The sequence below is a fragment of the Hemitrygon akajei genome, chromosome 4, assembly GCF_048418815.1.
Source record: "Hemitrygon akajei chromosome 4, sHemAka1.3, whole genome shotgun sequence".
Taxonomy (NCBI): Eukaryota; Metazoa; Chordata; class Chondrichthyes; order Myliobatiformes; family Dasyatidae; genus Hemitrygon; species Hemitrygon akajei.
Genome location: NC_133127.1, coordinates 52677466 through 52690892, shown reverse-complemented (window position 1 = coordinate 52690892; position 13427 = coordinate 52677466).

The following is a 13427-nucleotide window of genomic DNA, read 5'->3' as shown; positions in this document are numbered from 1 at the left end:
CTCCCTCTACACCAATGACTGCACCTCCTCCAACCCCTATGTGAAGCTTTTGAAGTTTGCAGACGACACTACCGTCATCGGACTCATCCAGAATAGTGATGAGTCTGCATATCGACAGCAGGTGGACCAACTGGCGCTCTGGTGCAGTCGGAACAATCTGGAGCTGAACACGCTCAAGACAAAGGAGATGATAGTGGATTTCAGGAGACATCCCCCAGCTATGTCTCCCCTCACAGTCCTCAGCAGCCCTGTGTCCACCGTGGAGAACATCAGCTCCATCCTGAAGAAGGCCCAGCAGCGGATGTATTTCCTGCGGCTCTTGAGGAAATACGGTCTGCCTCAGGAATTGCTGCTGCAGTTCTACACTGCAGTCATTGAGTCTGTCCTGTGCACCTCCATCATTGTGTGGTTTGGAGCCGCCACCAAGCAGGATAGAACCAGACTACAGCACACAGTGAGGACTGCCGAGCGCATCATTGGAGCCTCCCTGCCCTCTATTGTGGACCTGTACTCTTCCAGGTTGAAGAAGAGGGCGGGGAACATCATAAAGGACTCCTCCCATCCTGCACACGGACTGTTTGATCTGCTTCCGTCTGGTAGGCGCTTCAGATCCCTCCAGACTAAGACTAATAGGCACTGGAGAAGTTTTTTCCCTACTGCGGTCACTTTGCTGAACAGTTAACTGCCGGTTAACTGTCGGCTAACTATTACTTGGATTGCACTACCTGTATGTATAATCTATATTTTCATTTATATTTATCATTATTATTATGAGCAGAGAGACAACATCTGCCGGAAGTAAATTCCTTGTATGTGCATAGGTACTTGGCGATTAAAGTCTGATTCTGATTCTGATTCTGATATAGAATAGGACCAAAACATATGTGTCAATGCAGCTGTCTCAGTTTTACATCTATCACAATAATTATCAACATTAGGAAATATTTTAGACAATCTCTCCTTCATCAAATAGTAAAGGTGTACAATTTTGAATTGAATCAGTGAATGACTAGCACAGATCGAGGAAGAGTTAACTAACTTCAGAATCAGTGTCCACAACAAAAATCAATTTAAGTTCCTTTTTCCCAATCTTGTTTAATCTTAAATAAAGGACGTTTATCCCATTGTAAAAGTAAATTATAAATTCCTCCAATGGAACCCTTCATCAAAGGGTTCATACTCGTAATAATATCTAACAGGTCGGCATCCGATATGTAAGAAAAATTACAAATATTTTTGTAAGAAGTGTCTAACTTGAAGGTATTGTAAAAAGTGTGAGTATGAAAGAGAATATTTATCAACTAAAGACATCAGTTTATCTTCTTTAAATAAATCCAAAAAAAATAATGCCTTTATTCTTCCAAAGTAAAAACAAATTGGATCACTCAATGAAGGTTTAAAAAAGTAATTTTGATAAATTAAACTAAAAAGTTTAAATTTTTTAAGGTTAAAAAAATTACAAAACTGGAGCCAAATTTGTAAAGGATGCTTAATCACAGGATATAAATTTAAATTAGCAACTTTAGCTAATTGTACAGGTAAGGCAGCTCCCAATAATGAGGTTAAATAAAACTGTTTCACAGCTTTCAGCTCCAAGTCTACTAAAGGTACTTTTGCATTGATATTAGGAAATGTTTCTTGGTGGTGTAGCTATCTATTTCTGGGTAATAGTCCTATCATCTTTCAGTCTTCATGAGAGTGATCTTACTGAAACATTTAAGATTTCTTTCGAACACACACCAAATGATGCAGGAACTTAGCAGGTCAGGCAGCATGTATAGATAAGAGTATAGTCGACATTTCAGGCCAAGACCCTAAGGGTCTCAGCCCAAAACATCGACTGTACTCTTTTCCACTGATACTGCCTGTCCTGCTGAGTTCCAACAAAATTTTGTGTGTGTTGCTTGGATTTCCAGCATCTGCAGATTTTCTCTTGTTTGTGATTAGATTTCTTTGGATTTTTGTTGGTCAGGTCACAATTTCAGGTAAATTATGTCTCCTTTGTTCCTTTCCCATTTACACTGGTCCATCCTTGTTCCGGCTCCTTTTATTCACCTTTTTTATCAGCTTCCCCATTCCCCTTTCTTGTTACCAATCGGCTTCCCCACATGGTTCCAACTGCCCATCATTCACATACCTATCTATTTGGGTTTCTTTACCCTTGGTTTACCTTTCATATGCCCCCACCCTCCAATCTGGTTCTATTTGCCAGGCTTCCTTCCTCTCTGGTTCCAGTTATCAGCTACCAGCCACTGCCTTTACTCTTCTTTCCCTTTCTCCATCCAGCTCCATCCATCTTCTCCCTTCTGTATGCATCTTGCTATCACCTACCAGTCTCTGTTTCAAAACTCCCCCTTTCCTATAGAGGTCTATCTACTGATCATTCCTCCCCTCACTTTGTTCCATCTATCACCTACCAGTTCCTGTCTCACTCCTCCCTCTCACTTTCATGTACTGGCTGTCTTCCCTCCACATTCCTAGTCCTGACACAGGGTCTCAACCCAAAATATTAACCATTCCTTTGCCTTCACTGATTCTGCTTAAGATATTGAATTCCTCCAGCAGTTTATTTTTGGCTACCAGTGCTTTCAAATAGTGTTATTGTATTATTTATATTCACCTAGAAGGGCAGAAAAGTCTTCACTTTAATGTCTTAATCGTATACAGTATGTCAATAATGGAGCACTGTTTTGGTTTTTGTACCAATGTTGTCCTGGATTCTTGTGTCCAGTCTTTTGAACCTTAACTTACTAACTGTGTCATAGTTCATGTGTGTTTGTGATAACTGCCTCATGTGTGTTTGTGAGACCACCGAGTCCAAATTAACCTAAAGGTTGGACTGAAGTAGTATGGGAATGTAATAATATTTAATGATATAGAGTAAGATTATTTGCAAAGTCTCTGATATTGAACATTACACAGCTCAAGAAATGAGACAAAGCCAAAAACAAACTGTGAACAATCAGAATTAAAGATCTCTGAAAGGTCTTAGAGCCATGGAGTTGTGCAGTACAGAAAGAGGTCCCTCTGACCACTATGTCCATGCCAACTATTTTGACTATATACACTGATCCCATTTGCTCACGTTTGTCATCTGACCAAGGGTCTTTGACCAGAAATATCAACTCTTATTTCTCTTTAAGAGAAATGCTGTATCACATGTTGGAAGTCTTTTCAGCACTTTCTTGTTTCAGCTTTCCAGCATCTGCAAGTTTCTTGATTTTCAAAATAATTAGACTATTGACATATGGAATCATGACTGCAATACCTAATTTGGCTCCTGATTGCCCTTTTTGCCCACCTTATTTCCCTCAGAGAATCTGATTCCTCCTAGTATACGGATGTTGGTTTTCCTCTAATATATTATCATTATTTGATGATGGGCTACATTGGAAACCAAAATGGATTGATCAGGAGTGGGACGTTTGCCAGTGTTAGGTTCTCAGCCACAACCCTCGTCAATGAGTTCAGGGTTCACTCAAAGTCTACTGTGGTCTTTATATTTCAATTATTCATTGACAAACTTGCTAAATCATTAGGGAGCCTACTGGTGTCAATATAGTCCTTTCAATGTCAGGCTCAATAACTGCATCAAGTCTGTTTTCCCTTTGGCAACATCAATTCTAATAATTTAAACATACTCAAAGAAATGAGAAAAAATATTTCCAAATCTTAAGGTTTTTAAAAGTGGTGCATCTTCTAAACATCTTCTAAAAACGGCAGAGGGGAATCAAACTGTCAGTTTGAATCTCTGCTAATCTTATTACATAGTGTAGATTGCTTTAAAATCAGTTCCTAAACAAATGGTTCACTAACCCTGAAGCTCATTCCTGTCTTTAACTTATCAGTCTGTCACTGAAGGTGTTCACCACATCAAAACCACTAATGTTAGATCATGAGACATAGGAGCAGAATTAGACCATCAACTCTGCTCCACAATTCCATCATAGCTGATTTATTGTCCCTCTCAACCCCATTCTCTTGCCTTCTCATTCTTCTAAATTCCAGAGACTTCAGGCGCAGCGCCATTAAACGCTCCTCATATGTTAACCTTTTCATTCCTAGGATGATTCTTGTGAACCTCCTCTGGAACATCTCCAATACCTTTTCTTAGATGAGGGGCCCAAAACTATACATGATAGTCAAAGGACAGACTCGAAATCAATGCTAGCACGACATTTGCCATCCTGACCACTGACTAAACCTGCAAGTTAACCTTTGGAGAATCCTCCCATGTCCCTTTGCACCTCTGATTTTTGAATTTCCTCTCCATTTAGAAAATAGTCCATGCCTTTATTCCTTCTACCAAAGTACAAGACCATGCACTTCCCTACATGATATTCCATTTGCCCTTTTCCCCAATCTGTCTATGCCCTTTGGCAGACATCCTGCTTCCTCAACACCACCTGCCTCTACACCTATCTTTGTATCATCTGCAAACTTGGCAAAAGGGTATTAATTTCATCATAAGACCATAAAACCATAAGATATAGGAACAGAATTAGGCCATTTGACCCATCAAGTCTACTCCGCCATTTCATCATGTCCGATCCAATTTTCCTCTCAGCACCAATCTCCTGTATTCTCCCTTCATGCCCTGACCAATCAAGAATCTATCAATCTCTACCTTAAATGTACTCAAAGACTTGGCCTCTACAGCATGGCAAAGAATTCCACAGATTCACCACTCTCTGTCTAAAGAAATTCCTCCTCCTCTCCATTCTAAAAGGACAACCATCTATTCTGAGGCTGTGTCTTCTGGTCTTAGACACTCCCACCATAGGAAACATCCTCTTCACATCACTCTATCAAGGCCCTTCACGATTCAATAGGTTTCAATGAGGTCACCCCTGATTCTTCTGAATTCTGGTGAATACAGGCCCAGAGCCATCAAACACTTTCCATATGATAAGCCATTCAGTCCTGGAACAATTTTTATGAACCTCCTTTGAACCCTCTCCAGTTTTAGACATACTTTCTAAGACAAGGGACCCAAAATTTATAAAATCATATTATATCGTTGCTTTTATATCCTTGTCCTCTTGAAATGAATGCTATCATTGCATTTGCCTTCCTCACCATAGACTCTACCTGCAAATTAACCTTCAGGGAATCCTGCATAAGGACTCCTAAGTGTCTTTATGCCTTAGTTTTTTTTTTGTATTTTCTCTCCATTTAGAAAATAGCCAACTCTTTTACTTCTTCTACCAAAGTGCATGACCATACACTTCCTGACATTGTATACCATCTGCCATTTCTTTGCCCTTTCTCCAAATCTAAGTCCTTCTGTAGCCTCTCTACTTCCTCAAAACTATCTTCCCCTCCACCTCTCTTCATATAATCTGCAAACTTTGCAAAGCAGCCATCAATTCCATCATCCAAATCATTGATATATATATGTAAAAAGAATTGGTCCCAACACTGACCCCTGTGGAACACCATTAGTCACTGGCAGCAACCAGAAAAGGCTCTTTTTATTCCCACACTTTGCCTCCTGCCAATCAGCCACTGCTTTAACCGTGCTAGAATCTTTCCTGTAATTCCATGGGCTCTTATCTTGTTAAGCAGGCTCATGCGTGGCACCTTGTCAAAGACCTGAAGATCCAAATAAACAACATCCACTGACCCTCCTTTGTCTACTCTACATGTTATTCCCTCTAAGAATTCCAAAAGATTTGTCAGGTAAAATTTCCCCTCAAGGAAACTATGCTGACTTTGGCTTATTTTGTCATGTGCCTCGAAGTACCCTGAAACTTCATCCTTAAATAGTAGATGCCAACACCTTTCCAACTACTGAAGTCAGGCTAACTGGCCTCTAATTTCCTTTCTTCTCCCTCCCTCCCTTCTCAAAGGGTAGAGTGACATTAGCAATTTTCCAGCCCTCCAGAACCATTCAAGAATCTAGTGTTTCTTGAAAGATCATTACTAATCAGAATCGGAATCAGACTTTAATCGCCAAGTACCTATGCACATACAAGGAATTTACTTCCGGCAGATGTTGTCTCTCTGCTCATAACAATAATAATGATAAATATAAATGAAAATATAGATTATACATACAGGTAGTGCAATCCAAGTAATAGTTAGCCGACAGTTAACCGGCAGTTAACTGTTCAGTAAAGTGACCGCAGTAGGGAAAAAACTTCTCCCGTGCTTATTAGTCTTAGTCTGGAGGGATCTGAAGCGCCTACCAGATGGAAGCAGATCAAACAGTCCGTGCGCAGGATGGGAGGAGTCCTTTATGATGTTCCCCACCCTCTTCTTCAACCTGGAAGAGTACAGGTCCACAATAGAGGGCAGGGAGGCTCCAATGATGCACTCGGCAGTCCTCACTGTGTGCTGTAGTCTGGTTCTATCCTGCTTGGTGGCGGCTCCAAACCACACAATGATGGAGGTGCACAGGACAGACTCAATGACTGCAGTGTAGAACTGCAGCAGCAATTCCTGAGGCAGACCGTATTTCCTCAAGAGCCGCAGGAAATACATCCGCTGCTGGGCCTTCTTCAGGATGGAGCTGATGTTCTGCTCCCACTTCAGATCCTGAGAGATGGTGGTTCCCAGGAACCTGAAGTTCTCCACGGTGGACACAGGGCTGCTGAGGACTGTGAGGGGAGACATAGCGGGAGGATGTCTCCTGAAATCCACTATCATCTCTTTTGTCTTGAGCGTGTTCAGCTCCAGATTGTTCCGACTGCACCAGAGCACCAGTTGGTCCACCTGCTGTCGATATGCAGACTCATCACTATTCTGGATGAGTCCGATGACGGTAGTGTCGTCTGCAAACTTCAAAAGCTTCACATAGGGGTTGGAGGAGGTGCAGTCATTGGTGTAGAGGGAGAACAGCAGTGCCTCCACAATCTCTTTAGCAACTTCTTTCAGAACCTTGGGGTATAGTCCATCTGATCCAGATGACTTATCTACCTTCAGATTTTTCAGCTTCCCAAGCACATTCTCCTTAGTGATAGCAACTACATTCCTTTCTGTCCCCTGACACTCTCGCATTTCTGGCATTCTGCCACAATGTCATCCACAGTAACGACTGATGCAAAGTACTTACTAAGTTCATCTGCTGTTTCTTTGTCCTCCATCACTACCTTTCCAGTGTCATTTTCCAGTGGTCCAACATCCTCTCTTGTCTCTCTTTTATTCTTGATATATCAGGAAAAACTTTTTGTACCCTCTTTTATATTATTTACTAACTTACCTTCATATTTTATCTTTTGTTCCTTTATGGGTTTTTTATTTGCCTTCATTTAGTTTTTAATAGCTTCCCAATCCTCTACTTCCCACCAATGTTTTGCTATATTATATGCCCTCTCTTTTGCTGCCTTTGACTTCCCTTGTCAGCCACGGTTTCCTCATCCTCCCTTTATAGAGTACTTCATCTTTGGGATGTATCTTTCCTACACCTTCTGAGTTGCTCTTAGAATCTCCAGCTACTGCTGTTCTGCTGACATCCCTGCTGCTGTCCACTTGTAATCAACCCTGGCCAGCTCATCTCTCTAATTCCCTTTACTCCATGCTAATACTGGCACATTTAATTTTAGCTTCTTCTTCTCAAACTACAGGGTGAATTATATTACATTGTGATCACTATCTTCTAAGGGTTTCTTACTGATGCACCATCAATAACTCTCGGAGATGGGAAGTGAACGATAGGCTTTTATTAGCAGCAAAAAGGGAGCATGACATCTCGGAGACTGAGAGAGGAGCAGTGCCCCCATCGCCGTTATACAGGGGTCTGTGGGAGGAGCCACAGGAGCAGTCAGCAGAGGGACGTGCCCAGACAGGTATACATAGTTTACCACATTCACCACCCCTTTGTTTTAAAAGAGAGTCCCCACTGGGCGAAGTTTCTTACAAGTATATTTACAGGTCAAGTCTATCAGGCAGTCGAGTCTGTCGCTGCGATCTACATAGCACCGGTGGTGATTGTACCAGTGACGGTGGTTGTGCTGGCTCTGGCCTGACTTGTGGTGCCAGCCTGTTAGGCATCAGTAATCCCTCATGCGTGTGCGAGGCGCCCGGTATGGGAGTGTCGTGAGGAGTCTGTGTAGGGCTTGGTGTGCGCAGTGTCTCGTGGGTATACACATCAGTGGGTACGGGGTTCATAGTTACCGTGGAGTGTTCGGGGTAGGGATCTGGTGCTCCTGTGGGCGCCAGGTCGCAGACGGAGACTGTGTCCTCCCGCCCATCAGGTAAGACCACGTAGACATACTGGGGGTTCGCATGAAGTAGGTGAACCCTCTCGACCATCGGGGTGTATTTATTGCGCCTCGCATGTTTCCGGAGCAGCACTGGCCCTGGGGACGTCAGCCAAGCCGGTAGGGTGGTCCCAGTGGCAGACTTCCTGGGAAAAGAAAAGAGTCGCTCATGAGGGGTGGCATTGGTGGACGTGCATAACAGGGAGCGGATGGAATGGAGTGCCTCGGGGAGGACCTCCTGCCATCGAGAGACCGGCAATCCCTTTGACCTAAGGGCTAAGAGTGTGGCCTTCCACACAGTGGCATTCTCCCTCTCCACCTGTCCATTCCCCCGGGGATTATAGCTCGTGGTCCTACTAGTAGCAATACCCCTAGCCAGCAGGTACTGGCGCAGCTCGTCACTCATAAAGGAGGACCCTCTATCACTGTGGATATAGCATGGATATCCGAACAGAGTGAAGAGCTGGTGCAGGGCTTTTATGACGGACGTGGCAGTGGTATCGGGGCAGGGGATGGCAAAGGGGAATCGCGAGCACTCATCGATTATGTTGAGAAAGTACACATTGCGGTCGGTGGAGGGAAGGGGGCCCTTAAAGTCGACACTCAGTTGCTCAAAGGGGCGGGTGGCCTTGATAAGTTGTGCCTTTTCAGGACGGTCGAAGTGCGGTTTGCACTCAGCGCAGACTTGACAGTCCCTGGTCATCGTCCTGATTTCCTCAAGGGAGTAAGGCAGGTTCCGGGCTTTCACGAAATGGTAAAGCCGGGTGACCCCGGGTGGCAAAGATCTGCATGGAGGGCGTATAGCCGGTCGAGCTGCGCGCTGGCACACGCTCCCCGGGATAGGGCATCAGGGGGCTCATTGAGTCTTCCAGGCCGGTACAGGATATCATAGTTGTAGGTGAAGAGTTCGATTCTCCACCTCAAAATTTTATCATTTTTGATTTTGCCCCGCTGTTGGTTGGTGAACATGAACGCAACCGAGCGCTGGTCGGTCAGCAAGGTGAACCTTTTGCCGGCGAGATAGTGCCTCCAGTGCCTAATAGCTTCCACTATGGCCTGGGCTTCTTTCTCCACCGCGGAGTGCCGAATTTCAGGGCCTTGAAGGGTACGAGGGAAGAATGCTACCGGCCTTCCTGCCTGATTGAGGGTAGCAGCCAGCGCGAAGTTGGAAGCGTCACTCTCTGCTTGGAAGGGAATGGTCTCGTCCACCACATGCATCGTTGCTTTGGCAATGTCTCCTTTAATGCGGCTGAAGGCCGTGCGGGCCTCGGCTGAGAGGGGAAATGCCGTGGACTTGACCAGGGGGCGGGCCTTGTCTGCGTAGTGAGGGACCCATTGGGCGTAATAGGAAAAGAAGCCCAGGCACCGTTTGAGGGCTCTGAGGGTGGTGGGAAGAGGGAGTTCCAACAGGGAGCGCATACGGTCGGGGTCAGGGCCAATTACCCCATTCTTCACGACATACCCAAGGATAGCAAGTCAGGTGGTTCCGAACACACACTTGTCCCTGTTATAGGTGAGGTTAAAAGCTTTGGCCGCTTGGAAAAATCGTTGGAGGTTGGTGTCGTGATCCTGCCAGTTGTGACCGCAGATGGTGATGTTATCCAGATATGGGAACGTGGCCTTCAGTTGGCACTGGTCCACCATCCGGTCCATTTCCCTCTGGAAGACAGAGACACCATTTGTGACACTGAAGGGGACGCACAGGAAGTGATAGAGCCTGCCGCCCGCCTCAAAGGCGGTGTAGGGGCGGTCCTCCGGGCGGATGGGGAGCTGATGGTAAGTGGATTTTAGGTCTAAGGTCGAGTACACCTTGTACTGAGCTATCTGATTGACCATATCCGCGATGCGGGGTAAGGGGTACGCGTCAAGCTGCGTGAACCTATTGATGGTCTGGCTGTAGTCCACAACCATCCTATTTTTCTGCCCGGTCTGAACAACAACCACCTGGGCCCTCCAAGGACTTGTGCTTGGCTCAATGATCCCCTCCCTGAGCAGCCGCTGCACCTCCAACTTAATGAAGGCCCTGTCCCCCGCACTTTACCTCCTGCTTTTAGTTGCCACAGGTTTACAGTCAGGGGTCAGGTTGGCGAACAGCAGTGGGGGAGGGATCTTGAGGGTGGAGAGGCTGCAAGTGGTGTCAGTAGCACGGCTGTTGGCATGGTGTTGGGTGGGATGTGCGGGTCGGTGTGTGTGTGTGGTCAGTAGCGGAGTATGTGACGAAGTCCCACAAAACTGAGGATTTCTGACAGTGATTGGTGGGAGGGGCCCATCATACTCCATTGTCACACTTTTCAGGTGGCTCTGGAAGTCGAGCCCCAATAGCACAGGGGCACACAGTTGAGGCATGACCAGTAACGCAAAGTCCTGATATTCTGTGCCTTGCACCACCAGTGTCGCTACACAACCCCCTCGGATGTCTGTGGAATGCGATCCAGATGTTATGGTGACCCTCTGGCTTACCAGCCGTGTCACGAGTCCACAGCGTTGCACCTTGTCCAGGTGAATAAAACTCTCAGTGTCAACCAGGCAGCTAGTCCTGTGCCCCTCCACCAGGATGTCCATCATTGACCTTGTGAGCTGGTGTGGAGCGCTTTGGTCGAGGGTCACGGAGGCCAGAGTTGAATTGCCGTGTTGGTGCCTGGTAAGCACCCGTGGGTTGGAGGCGGGGCGAGTTGTCGCTGACAAAGATGGCTGCCCCCATGCCTCGCACACGGCGGGCAGGCAAGATGGTGGCAACCAAGATGGCGACCCCCATTTCTCGCACGCGGCGCTGCTCGACCCCACTCGTGGTTTGGACTTACAGGCCTTGGTGAAGTGGCCCTTCTTTCCGCAGCTGGAGCAGGTAGCTTCTCGGGCCGGGCAGTGTTTTTGGGGGTGCTTTTCGATTCCGCAGAAGTAGCACTGCGCGGACTTGCGACTGGCAGCAGCCGTGGTCGACTCGCCGGCGGGTTGCGGGGTCTGCAGCGTCCACGAGGCCAGCGGGAGATCGCGCGGCTGGACAGCGTCAGCGTTGTGCAGAGCGGCCTCCAGCGTGTTGGCCAGCTCAATCGCCGAATGTAAGGTAAGATCAGCGTGTTCCAGCAGCCACTGGCACACGTACACTGACCTGATCCCCGTAACGAAGGCATCTCTTACTAGCTGCTCCGCATGCTGTTCCGCCGTCAGTCCCATGCAGTCGCAGGCCTGCACGAGTGTCTGTAGCACCTGGACAAACTCAGCGCTCAACTCTCCGGCCCACTGCCGCCGTGTCGCTAAGCGATGTCTTGCGTAGACGGTGTTCACTGGCCACCGGTATTGTCCTTTGAGGGCATCCATCGCACCCTGGTAGTCCGTTTGGTCTCTGATCATGGAGTAGACCCTTGCACTGACTCTGGAGAGGAGAACCCCGTGCATCGTGGCAGGATCGGTCACATGAATCTCCTCCAGGTACGATTCGAAGCATGCTAGCCAGAGTTCGAAAGCGTCGCCGGCTTCCTGGGATTGCGGGTCGAGATCCAATCTGTCGGGTCGTAAAATGCTCTCCATGTTTTAAAATTGCTGCTAATAAAATTGATGCACCATCAATAACTCTCAGAGACAGTAAGGGAACGATAGGCTTTTATTAGCAGCAAAAAGGGAGCACGGCATCTCGGAGACTGAGGGGGGAGCAGTGCCTCCAATCGCCTTTATACAGGGGTCTGTGGGAGGAACCACAGGAGCAGTCAGCAGAGGGGTGTGTCCAGACAGGTATACATAGTTTACCACACTTACCTTAAGCTTGCTCATCAAATCTGGGTCATTACATAACAGCCAATCCAGAATTGCCATTCCCCTAGTGGGCTCTACCACAAGCTGCTCTAAAAAGTCATTTTGTAGGCATTCTACAAATTCTCTATCTTGGGATCCAGCACCAACCTGATTTTCCAAATCTTCCTGCATAGTGAAATCTCCCATGTTTATCACAACATTGTCCTTTTTACATTCTTTTTCTGCCTCCATTTGTAAATTGTAACCCACAATATGGCTACTGTCCATCCTATACATAATTCTCATCAGAGTCTTTTTATCCTTGCAGTATCTTAACTCAACCCACAAGGGTTCTACATCTTCTGATCCTGTGTCATCTCTTTCTAAGGATTTGATTTTGCATTTAACCAATAGAAACACCCCACACATTCTACCTAATAGCCTATCCATTCAATACAATCTGTATCCTCGGGTGTTAGGTTCTCAACTATGATCTTCTTTCAGCCATGACTCAGCAATGCCCAAATCATAAATGCCAATCTCTAACTTTGCTACAAGATTATCTACCTTAGTCTATATACTGTATGCATTCAAATATAACACCTTCAATCCTGTATTCATCACCCTTTTTAATTTTGCCCCCGTTATACTTTAACTCATCCACTGACTACAATTCCACCCCATCGTCAACCTGTCCTTCCTCACCAGTCACACTACACACTGTATCTAGTTCTATATCAACTGGCTCATCCTCAGCACTGTCACTCTGGTTCCCCTCCCCCTGCCAAATCCATCTCCAACAGCTCTAGCAAACCTACACCTAGGGTACAGGTGTATGCTGCTTTTTTTGTACCAGTCATACCCTTTCTAGAAGAGATCCCAATGATCCAGAAATCTGAAACCCTGCCTCCTGAAAATGTTCTTGCATAATACTAACACTATTTATAAAATTATGATAAAATTCATGAAACCATTACAAAGTTACTTATTTCCAAAGTTATGACTATTCTTCAAGGCAATTGGCACTATTGGGCTTTGAAGTGCAGTAGAATTTGCCCAATAACAGCCACTAGGTGGAGACAAATGACTAAAATGAGCTAAATAGACTCTCAGCAAAGCAAGAGCAGGGATCTGAATGTGTGCCTAACCTGTGCACATCGATTGTAATGTAGGTAGGAAATCTGCCTATTTTAATGATTTCTGCATGCAGGCTGCACAAAGAGCCTGATTGGCTGCTTGTAAGAGGGGAACTGCTAGCCTCAATTAAACCTGATGTAAATGCACCCCGCAATTCTACAATGGTCTTGACCACCATGCAGCAATTAAATCTGCAGCAGAAAGCACTAAAGAGCATAATGAACATCATAGACTTTGGACACTTCTGAAGTTTGTAGCAGTAGATGTATGAACATGTATGCATATTTACTCCACAGTCTGTACAACGACTTCTAAGCCAGAATGATTCGATTTTTTAATTACATTATGTTTGGAATTGTG